Genomic DNA, 17,442 nt, shown 5'->3' on the forward strand with positions numbered 1-17,442 from the left:
TGCGTTTACAAAGGCAATTGGTGCAGCACTGGGCTATCTTGGTGGTATGCAGATCTTAAGTTGGAAGAAAAGAAGAGGTGACTAACAAAGAAAAGGTGTAATAAATTTCTTACCAACTTTCCATGAATTAGAAGCTGGAAAACTAAAGGAAAAAGTGACATGAGGGAAACGTGCCCTTACAGAGAATACACATTGACAGATAAACAGAGCACAGACAAACAAAATAGGCTCCATCTGTACTATCTGTGAAAAAGTGGTGTATGGGTTCCTAGATTTTAATCCTAGTGAGCCCGTACGGGTTTATATATTTGTAATAAAGTGGAGAATGATGTCATCAGCTGGCACTTTTTCCACCAGCTGCCATTGTGCTCTTTGATTGCTTTGTTACATCCTTTAAGCGGCTACTAGACAAATTCCAGTTAAACACGCCAGTCTGTGAGCAAGCTATCTGTGATATTTTGAAAATCGCTAAAGACCAGGTCTTGGCTTTGTACACGGATATCACTTGCAGGAACTAAAAAAGTCTCAATCTGCTGGCTATTGGCAACTGAACATATAACCACAGTCACGGCTTTGACACTGGTATTCAGTCTGCTGTGACAGAAGTTCACTTACTGCTGCTAGTTTTAGTACTGTAAGTCCACGGGTTTGTGAATCCACTTAAAAACGTAGATTCACATCCACATGCGCTAAATGTAAACTCATTTTATGCACGAAGTCCGTGGCAGAAAGTGCCTCTGCTGACCCATCTGCCGAACAGACCACACAGCAACTCATTTATTTCGCGAGGGAGGGAGGAAAGGATCATGGACACTAAAGACTGCAGCACATGTTTTCCTTTTCTCTGCTTTGCTTTTATCTGTTTTGTTCTGTAATTCAAAAGAGTTTGTCGTGGGAGTAATTGATATAGCCTCTGACACAGATTAACAGGGCCAGTACAGCTTTTAGTTAGTGATGGTGGCGGGGCTGATGCTAAACTTACGTATTATGATTTTGGTGGAGCGACTGCAAGTAATACTGAGAAAAACATCTTTTCCTTATAGAAAAAGTTTTGTGGCAATGGATGCATTTAACGGGGAGTGAGGTTGGTGGGTCGGACCCGTGACGGGCAGTGCAGTGGCTATAACTCACCAGACAAGACCTGCTCAAGGAGGAGCTGCCAAAATAGCCCAGGTTGGCTGCCGTGCCAGTCACTCCTAGCCACGGATATAGGTGGAGAGCTGGGAGAATAAAAGCATGTGTGGGAGCAAACACCCTCAGGGACGGCGCTCAGCAGATACAAAGCAGACTCCAAACACCTGTGATTGCAGGAGGGGCCAAGGAAACTGAGGAAAAGGATTGGGTAAAGCTCTCCTCATAGACTTTCTAATCCTTCCATGAAAGGAGGCTTAAAGAGAGAAGAAAATCAAATAGTCTCTGTATTGAATCTCAAAGCCAGCCTAAGCAATCAGGTTGCACAGAGAGTGACTAATTGCCCACTCCTGAATGAACTGGATGAGCTTGTGAAAGCCTGTGGCTGAGTCCCTCCCCACACCAGCTGGTTCTCCTGCACTCTGTGCCACACACAACCTTCTGCAGGTCATCGTGGGCTCTGGGCCACCGCTATGCCAGCAAGCCAGATGGAGATGGGCACAGGGATGAGCTCTAGTGCTTGTGAACCCACCTTCTAGTGTCTCTGCTGGTGCCCTGCCCAGATGTGCCAGGGCATGGTTGGAGGGACAGTAAGAGCCAAAGGCCACCTCTGACTGGTGGTATGGTCACACCGTCTCTTCTGGTGTATGAGTTAGCATCTTAGTGTACAGGTGCAAACTGCACCCTGCTGTTTTCTCTTAGCATCCTCAAATGGCCTCTTTTACCACTGAATGTAGGTGCTGCTCTGGTGACCAAGTGGGAACCACATCACTGCTGAAGCCAAGTGATGAGGGCAAACCTCTTCTCACTTTCAGTCTGCACACCTGGGAGAAAGATGTGCCTTTGTGGTTCAACTGCAGAAAAATGTCACCTCGTTTGGTTTTTCAATGAAATTTCTTTTTATAAGCAAGTTCCTTGCCTTTGTGCTTGGCTGTGGCGTGCGTACCGATGCTGAATCCGTCATCAAAGCCCACAGGTTTCTGCTGCTCCTGAACCAAGCACTCACAGCACACGGATTGGACTTCTGAAATTGTATTTTTCTTATGTAATAATCCACCAGACCTTAATGTTAAGTCTGTCTTTGTGCAAATTAGCAGAAATTACTGTGTACGGGGCACTTCAACATATCTTGGTTAGGAATACACATAGTTTGCGTACAAAGCAGTCACCCATTAGTTAGACGGGGTGGGCAGCACGTATGGTCTGGTAGCCGCTTACAAATACTTGTATCACAAAAGACTCCCAGAGTGACGCTTTAAACTGCGTTCATTCCAGAGAAGTTAACTCATAAGAAGAAGCATATGTGGATTTAAAAAAAAAAAAAAAAGAAAAGAAAAGAAAGGTATGATTATACCAAACATCACTCACCTCACACCTTACTTTTCAGAGCCAAAGCTCTTTACAATCCTTTCTTGTTCAAATCTCACCTCCAGATTTGTCTCAGGTGCATTTCTCCTGCTAGTTGTCTCTCTTACACTGTTTAAACGTACAAATGTTTTTGGCTCAGCTTGGAGCGCCACCACAACAGCTGCCTGGCATGGCCCAGTAAAGACCATCTTTATCTGGTTTTTAACTTTGGCAGTGTTTCGTTACTGGGAATGACATTTTCCCTGCTGAAGACTGCACAAAGCTGGTCTGTGTATGTGTGTGAAAGAAGCCCGGTATGACCTGTGGAGTAAAGGTAGTGGGAAAGATATTGTTTCAATACTTTATTTCTGTTCTCGGAAAACTTGTTTCGTTTATGCTGTCTTCACACTTGAGAACAGGAATTCAAAAATTGGCTAAGCGTTATTTGTGTGAAGTAAGCAGGTCTGTCAGCCTGATGTTGGTGATGTGCTTTTAGCCATCCTCATGAAAATCTGCTGAAACTTGGCCAACTTGTAAATCTCAAGGGGAATAATAAAAAAAAAATAAAAAATATCTGTTTGCCTGCACTCAGGAACGTGTGTGAGCAGTGGCAAAGTTCTCCACAGCGCCTGTCAGCGCCGGGCAGGAGGGGCTGGGGTGGGATCTCCTCCTGGTGACCCTTCTGGCTGCTGGGCGATACACCACTGTCATAGAATCGTAGAATGTGTTGCGTTGGAAGGGACCTTTAAAGGTCATCCACTCCAACCCCCCTGCAGTAAGCAGGGACATCTTCAACTCGACCAGGTTGCTCAGAGCCTCATCAAGCCTGGCCTTGAATGTCTCCAGGGATGGGGCCTCCACCACCTCTCTGGGCAACGTGTGCCAGTGTCTCACCACCCTCATTGTAAAGAACTTCTTCCTAATGTCTAACCTAAACCTGCCCTGCTCTAGTTTATAACCTCGTCCTATTGCTACATGCCCATGCAAACAGTCACACTATCAAGTTCTCCTCCTCCTTGTGCTGCTTCTATTGTCGATTCAGGATGAGAGAGTTGTGGTCACCTTTTATGCATCCTGTACTGCACTTGACCCACCGCAGTGCCTGAACCTGATGAAAGATTGTGGGTTGCTCTGTTGTGGTAGTAATAACGATAATATTTTTTTATATCTTTTTTCATTTTGATCTAGGCTATGACAGTTGAAACGCAGATCAGGAGACCATGGCTATTGTAAGCCAATGGTGAACGTGTGGTGTAAGTCCTTGTCTGAGCCAATTTGACTTGCTACAGGTAGAATGAGATAACTTTTGGATTTTGAGCTCTCATCCTCTAATTGTCCACTAGAAAATATCCTGAATTTTTGTTTCTTTCTGTCTACTTACCAGGCAGGTGACTTTTTTAAAATAGTTGGATATGCCAATGGGTGTTCTTCACACAGAAGAGCAGTTTAAGATTTATTGCCTTTACAATAACCTCTGACTAGGACTAATTTTTTTAATAGGCATGAGGAATTAAAGTCAAAAGTCATCACCGATAGCTAAATATTGCACTAGTCTCTTACTTACATTAACTGTCAACACGAAAAGTCAACACCGCAGTCAGTTCAAACGCATAAGAAGTCACACTCGCTATAAAAAAAGTCTGAAAAATCACTGAATACAAGAGATCTTATTCTTTTGTTTTCCCTCACTAACAGCTAGTGCAATTTACAGGAGTTTGTGGTTACGGGGAAGTGTGCAGTTTGCAAGACAGCCAAATATTACAGGGCTTCTAATTGATTTGAAAAGCGTCACCACAGATGTTCTCTGTGTATATCTGTGCAACGTTGCAGGAGAGGAAAATTCGAAAGTGAGTACCAGAAAAAGACCGGAATAATAGCACTTGTTCTGTAATACATTGCTATAATTTACAAGTATGTGATATAAATATAATCATATGTAAAATATAAATAAAGCCTGGCTAAATTTTTCACCTGCATAGTAAGAGATGGAGAGCCGAGACCGAGCTCTGGACCTTAGATCCAGCCTCCCAAGGAAGCCTGAGTTAAAGCACTGACATCCCAGTTACCAGCAAATAGCGCTTTTCTGTTGTGGACACAATAAAGTGCTCTGAAGTACACTCAGAGAACGTAATCACGAGTTAAACCAGGCAGGCTGTTTTTTGATGAGGAGCCATCGATTCTTACCATTCTAGCTATGATGCCGCTTAGACGCAGAGGTGACAGTTCCAAGCTTTCTGTCATGTCCCTCGCACTAGTATTTCCACTGATACCGACCACGACTGGTGCTCGGTTGGGTGTAATCTCCCCACGCTGCAATTATCCCTGGTACAATAGGGATGAGAACAATCCTTGCCGGCTGTCACCTCCGTGTCTCTGTCTGTACCGGCCCCCACTGTAGGATCCCAAGCCTGGCTGAGCTTCTAAGCAATTCGGTAACACAAATAAACATAGATGCAGCCGTTATTTACTAAAGATGACAGGGGCACAGCCACCTCGCAGACATTTTAAATCCTCTTAATATTCGCATTTATTTGGTTTTAATCCTCAGTGCCATAGAGTTCATGAAATGGATGCGGAACATAAAAGACAGGGAGTTTCAGTCCTTTCAACTAAAGGGGAGAAACCCAGAAAACCAGGTTTACCGCTCGGATTCCTAAGCGCTTCCCTATTGCTTTACGATTTCAAAGCACATACGTTCTCTCTTAAATCAAGGCTACTGTTTGCTTGCTGAGCAGTGTCCAATAACATGTCGATATGGAGAAATCTAGGGAGGTCTTCTGCTGCTCATATATCTTCTTGCCATCCTTCCAATTTGAGAAATGGCAGAAAAGGAGCTGATGGTTGAGTCAGTGGGATAGAACAGAATTTTGCAGTCTGGCCCGTTCCTTATCGAATGGCCGTTGCTGTCAGCACTGGGAATTTTCTATTTGTTTCAGCTGATCCTGGAAGCTTTGGGGTCCTTTCCAAGTGATTTACTTTCAGGCATCTCTGCTGAAAAACAACACTTCTTTATTTTTATTTTTAACTTCTCAATTCTTTACAGAGAGTCCTGTCAAACGGAGGTATTACCTTTTTTTGATGTAAAAACCCGAATATGCAACAAAACTGACTTGGTATCTTGACTGAATGGCTAACTGCTCAGTACCTGGAAGTGTGAAGATTCCTAAGCCCCAAGGAATTGTTGCTATTATGCTATTTCTTATATAGGGCTACATCCTGCCTTCCTCATTAATTGAACACAACTGCTAAAACATCCTTTACAATAAGCACTTCTTCATACCAGACATATTTCCTGGATCTATAAAACAGCTTTTAGAAAGGGAGAACTGTATTTAAGGAAGACATTAATATAGTTCCACAAAATGATGCTTGCTGACATGTGGAGCACTTTTTGAATAATTCACTTTGAAATTAACACTATAATACCATTTACCTTTTAAGTCCTATTTACTGGAGCTGCGAAGAATTATTCTCTGGAGATGAGGATAACGGCAAACACCAGACTTTCAGACCTTCTTTGGTTTAATAAAAGCAGTCAGGTGATTTCATGCAAAGAAAACCGGTAAGCAGCGAAAACGGTAAAAATTAAAAAAGACGAGTGCCAACCTCTCCTTCGCCATCAGGCTGTGTGTGTCCAGGCTGCTGGTTTCGGTGGCAGAGGAGGTTTGTGGAGGTCCTGCCCTCGGACGCTCCCATGCCAGAGTTTGCTCCCCACTCGGCTGCGGTGACACGGCTGCGCGGGGGACTGAGCCGTAAACCGGCTCACTGGAGTGATCTGGGTTAAGTTTAATCCTTAGGAAAACAGGGATTATTTCCAATGCAGATAAATTGCGTGCTGTGATTTACAGGGCCACCCCGCAGACAGCCGGCCAAACCCTGCAGCAGCTTGGAGGTGGCCACCAGGTGCCCTGGACCTGGTGTGGCTCAGCAAGCATCCACCGCTCCCACCACCAGTACTGCAGCATCCCGGACCACCTACATCAAGCCCGAGCAACGATATTCAGTTAAAAATTTTGGGTTTATCTTTCTTTTTGCTCTTTCCCATCTACCTTTCTGCTGCGGCTGGAGTTGGTGAGGCTGCTTAGGCAGAAGGAAAGAAGGGGCTGCTGGAACTTCTGCCCGTTAAAATTGGTTGCAAGTTTCTCAGTCAAACGTACGCAGCAATGTGCGCGCGTAGTATCATAGCTGCAACTTGATTTTCATGGGGTTCACTAATTACTTGCTCTTCAGCCAATTTTAGGTGTAAATAATGAGGAAAAAATGGGATCTTGATGAAGTGCTTTTCTACTGATTTCAAAATGACCTTTAACATGAGTTTCTCTGATTGACAACAGTTACTATGGATGTTGACTTTTGGAGGTAGAGTGCTAAATTTTTCATTCATTCAACACCTGTTTAGCACTACTAGCAAAACTGTTTTCAGTACAGTCATTTGATGTTGTTCTTTGACTGAGACGACTCTGTCAATGAGGATAGCCCAAGCTGCAGCTGACTTTTTGCTGAGATAACAGTACGGAGCAGAACCGCATACCCATTTCCCATTACAGTTCACACTGACATTTTTTTATTTCCCATTTTGGTTAGCTGCAGCATTGCCAGACTCAAACGTTCGAAAGATTGTGAGTCAGCTTATAAAAATATTGAGATGGGTTTCACTTTATGTACCTGTGGGGTTTATTTTCTTTAGTAAACCCTAAGATATAAAAGCGTAAGTTGTAAAAGTTATTTAGGAGCATGTAGGCTGAGCTGTTTGCCTCGTCAGAAGATTGCAGGAACTGGGACCTTACAACTCCCTGCCACTGTCATCCAGGGCTGCTGATAACCTGAGAAAGGTGGCACAAGGGCCACGCTCAGCCCGGAATAACCTGTACAGACTATCTTATATTTTCATTTAGATGAAATGTAAACCCACTTATCTGCGCTCCCATTCAGGTATACCTGTCACAGTGTACCTTGGCAAGAGTAAGAAATTGTCTGGTTCAGACCACTAATGGGCTTTCTTTTAGAAACTCTGTCTTCAGTGGGAATCACAAATTCTGCATCCCTGGTGAGTGGGGAAATGGATAATAACATCTAGATTTGTCTGAATTCTATATATCCCAGAGGGATCAAGTTTGATTCCCTCCCTTATTTACACTGATACAAGGAAAGCATTTCAATTCTCCAAATGCTCCCTCATGTGGCTTCTTAGTACTAATACTGAAACATTTATGTGTTCTCGGAGATTGCAACTCTATGCCAGGAAATAGGCTGAGACAACATAAGAGGTATTTCATGTGACCTTTGACATTAGAAAATGATGGTTCCGGATCCTACATGTAAAATGTTTCGCTTTTATGTTGTTAAATTAGCTGGAACGCAGTTATATGTGCTTGTGCCCCCGTGTTGGGGGAAGGGAAAAACCTGTGCTTTGATCAGGTTTGACCAATAGATTATCTCGACAGATGTCATGGTGATAGGTAAGGGATAAAAACCTGAAAATAATGGAACTACTTTGGTGTAAAATTTGGAGAAGTGAAGTCTGGTGTACCCAGCATGCAAGGAGCAGTGTATTTGCTTGATGCACAGCCTCACTGCCACGGCATTTGCAAGGAAGTAAATACAGAAGGTGAAGAGAGAGAAGGAGATGGATGGAGGCAAACATGCTCTTGCTTTGAAACCACAGTGGAGAAAAGGATGTCTTTCTCCTTCACCACAGAAGAGATGCTCCTTTGAGCTCTGCCACTTCCCGTTCGGTTACAGCGTGGGAAGCCACTGCTGAACCTCGGTAAGAAGGTGGCGAAGCAATTTGTGTAAGAAGTACACTTATTTCCATTCATCTTAATGGCCCAGTCATCTAATGACGTGGGACAGCGTGGCTTCTTTTCTTTTCTTTAATGACAGCTCTGTGTTGGCGCTATTCCTGGCTCTGCCTTTTCTGGTGCTGCTGCTGGCGCTGCGGGATGAGCGGGGAGTCCACCTCCGGGCAGCTTGTCCTTGGGAGGTGGGAACGGACACCACACGGGCTGGGGGCTTCTCCCCTGCACTGTTATTCCTGTGCTGATCTGTAACAGTAATGAGCAGGGAGAGACTAAGTCTTGGGAGTCTTCTATTATATGAAAATCTCTGGAATAAGAAACTAATTTTTCCCCTTATACTTGAACACTGAGGGGACGTGACAATGTATCTCCTAAATTCAATCAGAGAACGGATTGCCCAAGAGGATTCCAGGTTCAACAAAAATGTGCCAAAGATAAGACATGCTTAGGGAAAATGTTTCTGTGACCGTCTTCAGAACCCTCACCTGACCCCAAAGCATTTGCGTGGTATGCAAAGGCACGTACGCAGGTGTTCTGGTGTGTATTTTTGACTGAGGTAAAGAAAAATAATGATATTGCTTTTAGGTCACTTAGTCTGAGAACACTTGCTTTATATCTTCTCTGCCTCACATGTCCTCTTGGAAAAGACAAGTTTTTCCTTGAGGATGTTGATTCTGGAGTTGCTGGCTCCAAAAAAAAAAAAAAAAAAAAATTAAAAATCAAAGGACTGCAAAGTTAATTTGTTTCATACTGGACAACAAGAAACTTTTCATGTTGATTTTGAGCTTTTTAGAGCCTCTACCAATAAAATTCTCTGACCCTGGGATGGGTTCTTTCTGAACTTGGGTGAAAAATCTGGCAGAAGTGAGAGTCATCTGTGAGCATTTTGGGAACACAGCTCTGCAGTTTTCACTGATAGAAGTTTTAACCAGGAATGTCACCAAGCCATTCTCAGGAGGGTGTGGTAGGTGACCATGTGGTCCGTCTCCAGATGCTGTTGTTGAAAATGTTGCAGAAACATACAGTGTTGAAACCTCCCCAGCAAAACTCTTTGCAAGATGATGCTGTGCCCGTGGGCACCCAGAAAAATGTGTTCGAGGCACACTCACACTGTTTGGTATCGCTTCTGGCTCCTTGGGAAAGCAAGCCAATGCCAAAAGAAACACAACTGTTTGGGGGGAGAAAAAAGTTTTGCATGTTGGGGGAAAAAATCAGTTACTAACTAAAATCTCCATGTTATTTAAAGTACCGTTCATCAAAATACTTTGGTTTTGATCAAAACAAGAAAATATCACAGGATTCTTTCTTCAGGAAATCTTCATCTCTCTGTTTTCATCCAGTTTTCTGACCTGTTCTCCAGGTAACTGAAGTTTTTTACTCATTGTTGAGGCAGATATCCAGCATATTTTGGGGAATCTATAAGCCAGGGAAGACCGTTTTCTTTCACCGGAGTATGTCAGGCCTCAGGAGTTATTGTTGAACACAGAGAATGGAGCCTTTCTGAAAGAACAAAGTATGTAGTTGTTACATCTTTGTTTGCAGATATGTTCTTGTGACAAAATGTTTGTAATACGTTGAAGCCGAGAAAAAGCGTTGAGCCTGCCCCATCTTATGGGAGATTGCATTGTGCTAATTAACAATGATATCTAACTTGGACTTGGTGTTCAGCATAGCTGGTTATGTATGTATGTATGAAGTTTTTGTTCCTCCTCCTTTCTTGCCTATTCAAATAGCCTATTTTCAGTAACATTATGAAGTTTTGTTGTTATCTAAGTTTGAAATCCTGAATTATTATTAAATACAGCATCCAGCGTAGTTACCTCCGAGCCACGAACATGAGGGCTCTTACCTAGGGCATCGCTTGGTCACAGGAGAATTAGGAGCACAACCGCTCGGCAGCTTTCCTCTCGGATTGCAGGGATAGTTTGGTGCATTGACATTTTAGCACGGTAAGGGGGTGTAAGAACCATATACGTTGGTATATTATACATTATTCATTATGTATACATTATTAACCTCTTCAATTAGTCATTTCACTTATGACCTTGTCCAGCTTTCAGAGGTTGGGATTGTCACTGCTTGCAGGTCGCACTCTGCAGTGGAGCGGGTGACAGGCTCAGCCCGTTGCCATCTCTTCGGCAATACCGAATTTTCCCCTTTTTAAATGTACGGCCTCTTCCTTCTGCTTGTCACGGCAATATGGCAGTGCTAAAATGCAAATGGGAGGGACCAGCTCGTGAGAACACGCGTCTGACTGAAACTCGCTGGGAGCTCCTGGTAAACAAAATGCAAATGAAATATTCAAAGTTTGGTTTGTTTTTTTTTTTTTTTGCAAAACAGCTAAAGCAATCTACTTTACTTTTTTGTTTAATTGGTCTTACAAGCCAGTATAGCATCCTCATAAATTCACTGCGCTCCATGACCTGAATTCCTACTACTTGCATATGAAGTATCCAGAAATTATATGATTCACTGTTTTGTGTTTATTTGGGTATTATTCACATAAGGTCCTTAAAGCAATGTGAAAAATGTATTTACATTGCAAGAATATTAAAAATAGGCAACAGGGATTCTAACACTGGGAATTAAGAGGGCTCAGGGACTCCTAATAAAGACACCAAGTACAATAGAAATTTTAATTACTAAAAGGGCATATGTAATTGTCCATTTCTGTAATCTCACATCCAATGATGCCAGCATGTGTATACGTGATTTAGACTACTTAGGCACCAATCCAAAGAAGAAAATACCACCAAATCTACCGTTATTCACTGACCTACTCGTGTTCTGCACGCCACTTACACAGAGAAGAAAACAGTGTAATTTTAAAAAAAAAAACAAACAAAAACAAAAGGAAAAAAAAAAACAAAACAATAAAAAAAACCCCAAACCGCAACTACCTTTAAATTATATCTATTGTAAAAAAATCCCAAAGACTGTGCCTTTTGGAAAGCTTTCACCTGAATGTTTATTCACAGCAAACCTCATTTCACCTCTCTCGCAAAGTGAAGGGGCTTTAGAACAGCCAGAATTTCTATTTATAGCTACCTGAACACCTCTGGGCATGGCTGGGGTGTAAAAGGATGTTAGTTTAAACGAAAACTAAGACCCAAAGGGCTGTGACTGGTAAGCCGGGATGACTTAATCTATGATGAATAGTGATTTCTCAGGTGAAGGTCCATGCTGCCCTTCTTCCCACCCACGGTGGTGTCTCACCCCTCCGTGTGGGAGCTGCTGACAGACTGGGGTTTACATTGGGGTAAACCTGTACCAAGCGTAGGTTTCTTTTGGACACCGAATTGCAAACTGGCGACTCAGCGGCTTCGTTGTGAATAGCTGCGGCATCTCTGCAGAGAGATGCTTGAAGGACAACCGAAGGCAGCAGCCACAAAAAGGCATCACAAGATGAATCGTTCCCTCCTGCCATCCTGACCCCTGAGCATATTTTAGGGAGTATTTGTTGCGCGGACAAACATGGCCACAAATACATTACGGTGCTTTAAGTACTAGCCCAAACACGTGAAAAGGGCTTTTGTTATGTAAGGCCATTAAAATGGGTAGAAGTTTTGTGGCTGAAATCCTGCGTATAGAAAAACTTCAAAAAGCAGCAACCACAGCCTGTTACCTTTTGATTTTGCTTTCTTTTTTTTTTTACCAGCCTGCTGGATGGATGGTCATCACCAAAAAGGCAGTGCAATGCTGCATGATTTACTCTACAGTCATCAGAACGCAGCAAAAATACTTGAAATTAAACGTCTATGAAAAAAGCCAGACTAATGAAATTATAGACCATTCAAATATTATAATCATAGAATCAGAGAATTGTTAGGGTTGGAAGGGACCTTAAAGATCATCTAGTTCCAACCCCCCCTGCCATGGGCAGGGACACCTCCCACTAGACCAGGCTGCTCAGAGCCCCGTCCAGCCTGGCCTTAAAAACTTCTAGGCATGGGGCTTCCACCACCTCTCTGGGCAACTTGCTCCACTGTCTCACCACCCTCATGGTGAAGAACTTCTTCCTAACGTCCAGTCTGAATCAACCCATCTCTAGTTTTAATCCATTCCCTCTAGTCCTACCATTACCCGACATCCTAAAAAGTCCCTCACCAGCGTTCTTGTAGGCCCCCTTAAGATACTGGTAGGCCACTATAAGGTCTCCTCGGAGCCTTCTTTTCTCCAGACTGAGCAACCCCAACTCTCTCAGTTTGTCCTCATAGGAGAGGTGCTCCAGCCCTCTGATCATCCTTGTGGCCCTTCTCTGGACATGTTCCAGCACGTCCATATCTTTTTTGTAGTAGGGGCTCCAGAATAATGGCTGTTGGGATTGATCTGAAGCCATCGCGAATCAGATAAAGAGCATTTATTTAAATTCTAGCTTTTGTAAAACTGTGGGGAGTGTGAAGGTAGTAGAAGTAAAACAGTCCATGTTTCTATTTAATTTAGTTCATTATTAACGGTTAGTTTTGAGTACCTGTGTAGAGGTCTTGCTCAGAAGAATGATGTCACTATGCCCAAGCTCCACGATAAAAGGAGGGGGGTCATGGGTTGTAGCATCCAGTTCTCCATCCTGACAAATGCCAGAAATACAGACTGGCCCCTCTTGCCCACAGAACTTTGTGGTCTCCTTCCCCCTGGAGAGTGGCCAGCTGGTAGTTTTGCTCAAACCAGCAAGTTTAAGTGAAGAAGCACGAACAGGGATTCTTCTTACTAAGAAAGTAAATAAAACAGGGCTTGTGAATCAGGAGAAGTGGAGCCTTGGCCAGTGTGCTAGCTGGTGTAAATCACACCATGCTCTGGCAGTCAGTGTGGTTGGTGCCAACCTGGCAAGCCATCCAAATTTTTTTTGTTCTCTTTTTTTTTTTTTTTTTGTGGAGGAATTTCAAACAGAGCTAGAGATACATAACCCAGGAATCACAGCTCCTCCTCCTTCCTTGCTGTGATCATTAGACAAGTTCTTCCAAAAGTGAAGTGCTGTGGTAGGATCAGTCCTGTACCTGGTATACATGCAGAACGATGAAGGAGTATTTGATCTGAGGTGTATCAAGTTGAGTATTTTCTGCTCTCTTGGGTTTAATTTAAAAATAAACAAAAAAACATGGATGTGTGTTTAGTTCCCTCTGGTGCGTGATGCTCCATGACTCCTGAGCTGCCTGAGGGTCCTGCCTCTTACTTGGCCGCTGACCTCCTGCAAAAGTGGAACAGTCAGAAACTCTTGGGTCTAAAGCTGCTGCAGTTCAACTGGCTTTTATGTTAGCCGTGGCCCTCATTTTCTCCTTATGTGCATTTTATGGGTCTGTGGAAGAAAAAGCTAACTGTTAGGTTAGAGGCCATTGCGTAAATCAGAGACGTGTTTTTTATCGGGGAAACTACAGCACATGCAAATAACAATAAAATCAGTGGCACAGACATCACTCTGGGGCTTTGAGTCCAGATTTCTCTCTATTTCTTTGATATAAATCTGGAATAATTGGAAGCTACTTGGTACGTTTGAATATTTGATCTTATACTGAACTTTAGGGCAGAAGAATGCTAAACATGAGAGAAACTGGGTCCCCAGAGCAGGTAAAGTAAAAAAGTGGTGAAATAGTAGTGTAAAGGTAAAACTTAAAAATGGGAATAGAAAACCTAGAATCTTTATCTAACATGGACAGAAATGCTGAGTGAGTTTGAAAAAATGCTTATCTTTAATACTGGAGTTACCCTGCTGATTGGATGGAGGGGAGGAAGGGGTGGAGAATGGGTAAGAGGAGAGAAAGTGGTATTTTTAAAGTTAAACTATTGCTGCAGACTGAGTTGGGCTCTTCAAAGGGAACATGCTACAGGAGAAATAAAAGAGCTGTTATGTGGATGGTGCAGAGAGAAAAGATTCTGGAATCCCACCACTGGCTATGGAAACAAGAGGATGGGTGACTCAAGTCAGTTCAACAGAGGATTTGAATCAAGAAGGAAACTAATATGCTCTTAAGGAGAAAAACAATAACTAAGTGATGGAAGAACAGAAGGAAGTGGCGCGTTTGTTAAGAACATCTCCTTTTGGCAAGGGAGAACTTGTGCCGCAAAAATCAGTCCTGAGTATGGATAGAATCAAAGAATCGCAGAATCTTCATGGTTGGAAAGGACCTTTGAGATCTTCGAGTCCAACCAAACAACCTACAGTCTCTGCCACTAGAGCACGGATCCTCAAGAATGAGACGCTGCCTGAAGTTCACTGAAGGCTTCTGATTATTGCTACCTGGAACTGCAGCTGAAAGGGCAACATGGAGATGAAAGAGTGTGTGTTTTATGTCCAGTCTTCTGAACTGCCTGCAATATGTATTTGTAGGAGTTAATGGAAAAATAGCCAATCTGGAAGAGATTTTTTTTTTCTTTCAGGCTCCTCTGAAATTCATTCCCGAAACCCGTTAGTCACCAAGAGAGAAAGAAAGCGGGAGGGAGGGAGGGAGTGGCTAAGACAAGTCTGAGGAAGGAGAAATTATGACTAAGATGGAAAAAAGGAGGAGAATACTTTCAAGATGGAAAAGTTAACAGCTTTCAATAAGAGGTTTATTTTCTTTTAAAAGATTGTATTTGATTTCCAATTATAAAAAAATCAAGTTAGTATAAGTCACTGTGTACATATGGGGGTGTGTATAGTGGTGATAACAACATGCTCCTAAAAATTGTGAATTAATTGCAGTTTCCACCTGTTCCAGTCATGGATCTGGATCCCCACAAGTCCTGGCCCCTGTTTTTAATCAGTGATTCACTTCTCAAGCAGAAGGCAGGTATGTATAACTTCACGAGATTTATCATATAGACATTTCATGTCAGCTTAATAAGCAGGCATGTTTTGCTTGGTCTTGCCTTGTAAGTGCCGTGCCTAACACAGCTTGCGGTCATATCAGCAACCAGCTTCCACCGAGCACAACTATCAATTGTTCCCAATACCAGCTACAGAGATTAACATAATTTTTCATCATCCTCCTCTTACAAAGTTGTTTATAAGGAATGTTCTCATACGTAGCAATACTCTGGAAAGTACCTTTCCAAGGCTTCCCACAATGTGAGTTAAGCATGCTCCGGTTTATACCACACTTCATATCTCGGCGCTGATTGGGGAAGGAGATTAAAGTGGTCTTTCATGTGCCTGTCAGTCTCTTCTGTCTGCAGATGTTTGTTTTTAAGCAGAATAAATAGAAACACATTAAAACTTGACCATGGGTCTGTATATGAATGGCTGGATGGTTCATTGGAAAATTTTACCTGGTAAAATTCCCGGTGATAAAATTGCTGATGTTTGCTATGGAACTTAATTTGGAAGGATAGCATATAAATACATGAATATATAAATATCTATCTGAAGAAATGTGTCCCGTTGCACAAAATACAAGCCATACAAGATAACTAGGACAAAAGCATCAAAACATAAGTAGGGTTTTCTCTGGTTTTTAACATTCTGTATTAATGTACTTTATCTTTTGCATAACGACACAAGGTTAGAGAGGCAAACAAGCCAGTAGCCCAAAAAAGAAAACAAATATATAGATACTGCATCTGGATGTATATGCTTTTTTAAAAAAATATATCTGTGGTTTTATTTACTGTCTTCCCATTCTAGACAAAACTAGACCAGTCACTATATTTTGTATCAGAGAAAGTGTAACAGGGCCGAGTCCTGAGATGTGCACAGGTGATTTAAGGTACAATAAACTCTGTTACACTCTCTGTTAGATCCTCAAAAGCCTAAAGTGTTTCACCAGCGTAGGGATTTTAGCTCAAACCCTTTCATGTATAGAGAGGTAATATCCACTTTTTAAGTTATGCTTAAAATTCTCTTAGATATTATCCTTCAAAAATATGATAATTACTTCAATATGACAAGTTTATTTATTTCGATAAATGGGCTATAAATTATCATTAGCTAGTACATTGGCTCGTTTGACAGCATTCAGATTCAGTCTACATGTACGGCAGAGTTCAAGCCCGGACAAGTGAAGGATAAAACATTGTTTCATTTTTCTGTTCTAGCAACAGTACATGATAAATTAATTTGATTAATGGCTTTTATTTTGAAGAACTATTTTATTTTGTTCATATCGAGTTTTATAGGTATCACGTTTGATACACGTTTGGCATCTCTTATACAGAGTTTTATCAACCTCTACTTTAAAAAAAAGTAGCATTTTTAAGCGGTTCCTTCCATTAAAGTTAGTAGATGTTTGTTGTGTATTTTATTATCAGCATGTCAAAATCATTACGCTCTACCTTCAAAGAAATAAAGCTTCTAATCAGGATTAGGATTTTGACTTTCTTTAGTAGAGTTTATGATATTTAATTTCTCCAGCAGCAAGTTTCCGTAAGCGATGTCACCTGAAGCTTTAGTCCCTCTCCTATATATACCAAAACCACTGGGCAGGGGGATGCGGCACCACTCCTCAAACAGTGGCAGTGGACAGTGATAACGAGAAAAACAGCAAACCAAAGATCTGCCCCTTATCTTCATGTAAAATCAGGTAAGGATCCTGAAGGCCATTGGGACTGTTGCTTGACCACAAGCGCCAAGTCAGGCCGCAAAAATACTACCTAGCAAAAGCTTTTAAATAAAAGCAAATTACACCTACTTTGCCTCTGGCAAGACTTGCGTGTGTTAGTAGCAGCCATAGCATGACTGCTATCAACCACCAGCACCATGATTAATTAGAAAATCCTTGGAAAAAACCATAAGACAAAGAGCAAAAATACTCTACCAAGACTGTTTCCCTAGCGAAGAAATGTGCTGCTGAACACCACAATCTGTTTCAGTTTTGACAGAAAGATGTTTCTTGAGAGTTTGCATCTGTAGAATGAAAAAAAAAGTGTTTTACAGCTATTTTTATAACAGTCTTTTTTATGCATTTCCTTTGCAGTTTAATAATATATTTGTAGGTCTCCGTATATTCCAACTGCTGTGCGAAGATTTCCGGTGAAATGCAGGGCGGGGGTGTGTGGGAGGGGGAAATTCCTGGTTTAATTTTTGGTTTCCCTTGCTTCTTTAAAGAGAAGGGAGGCCTGAAAACTTTTCAGAAAGGATATTTTTAAGGGTGTATTCAACATTTGGCATTCAGATTGTCTAGCCACTTCTTTTTTTTTTTCCTGGAAAACTCTATGGATCACTAGAGAGCTATTAAGCTTATGACATCAAAGGTGC

The sequence above is a fragment of the Larus michahellis genome, chromosome 4 (genome assembly GCF_964199755.1).
Source record: "Larus michahellis chromosome 4, bLarMic1.1, whole genome shotgun sequence".
Classification (NCBI taxonomy): domain Eukaryota; kingdom Metazoa; phylum Chordata; class Aves; order Charadriiformes; family Laridae; genus Larus; species Larus michahellis.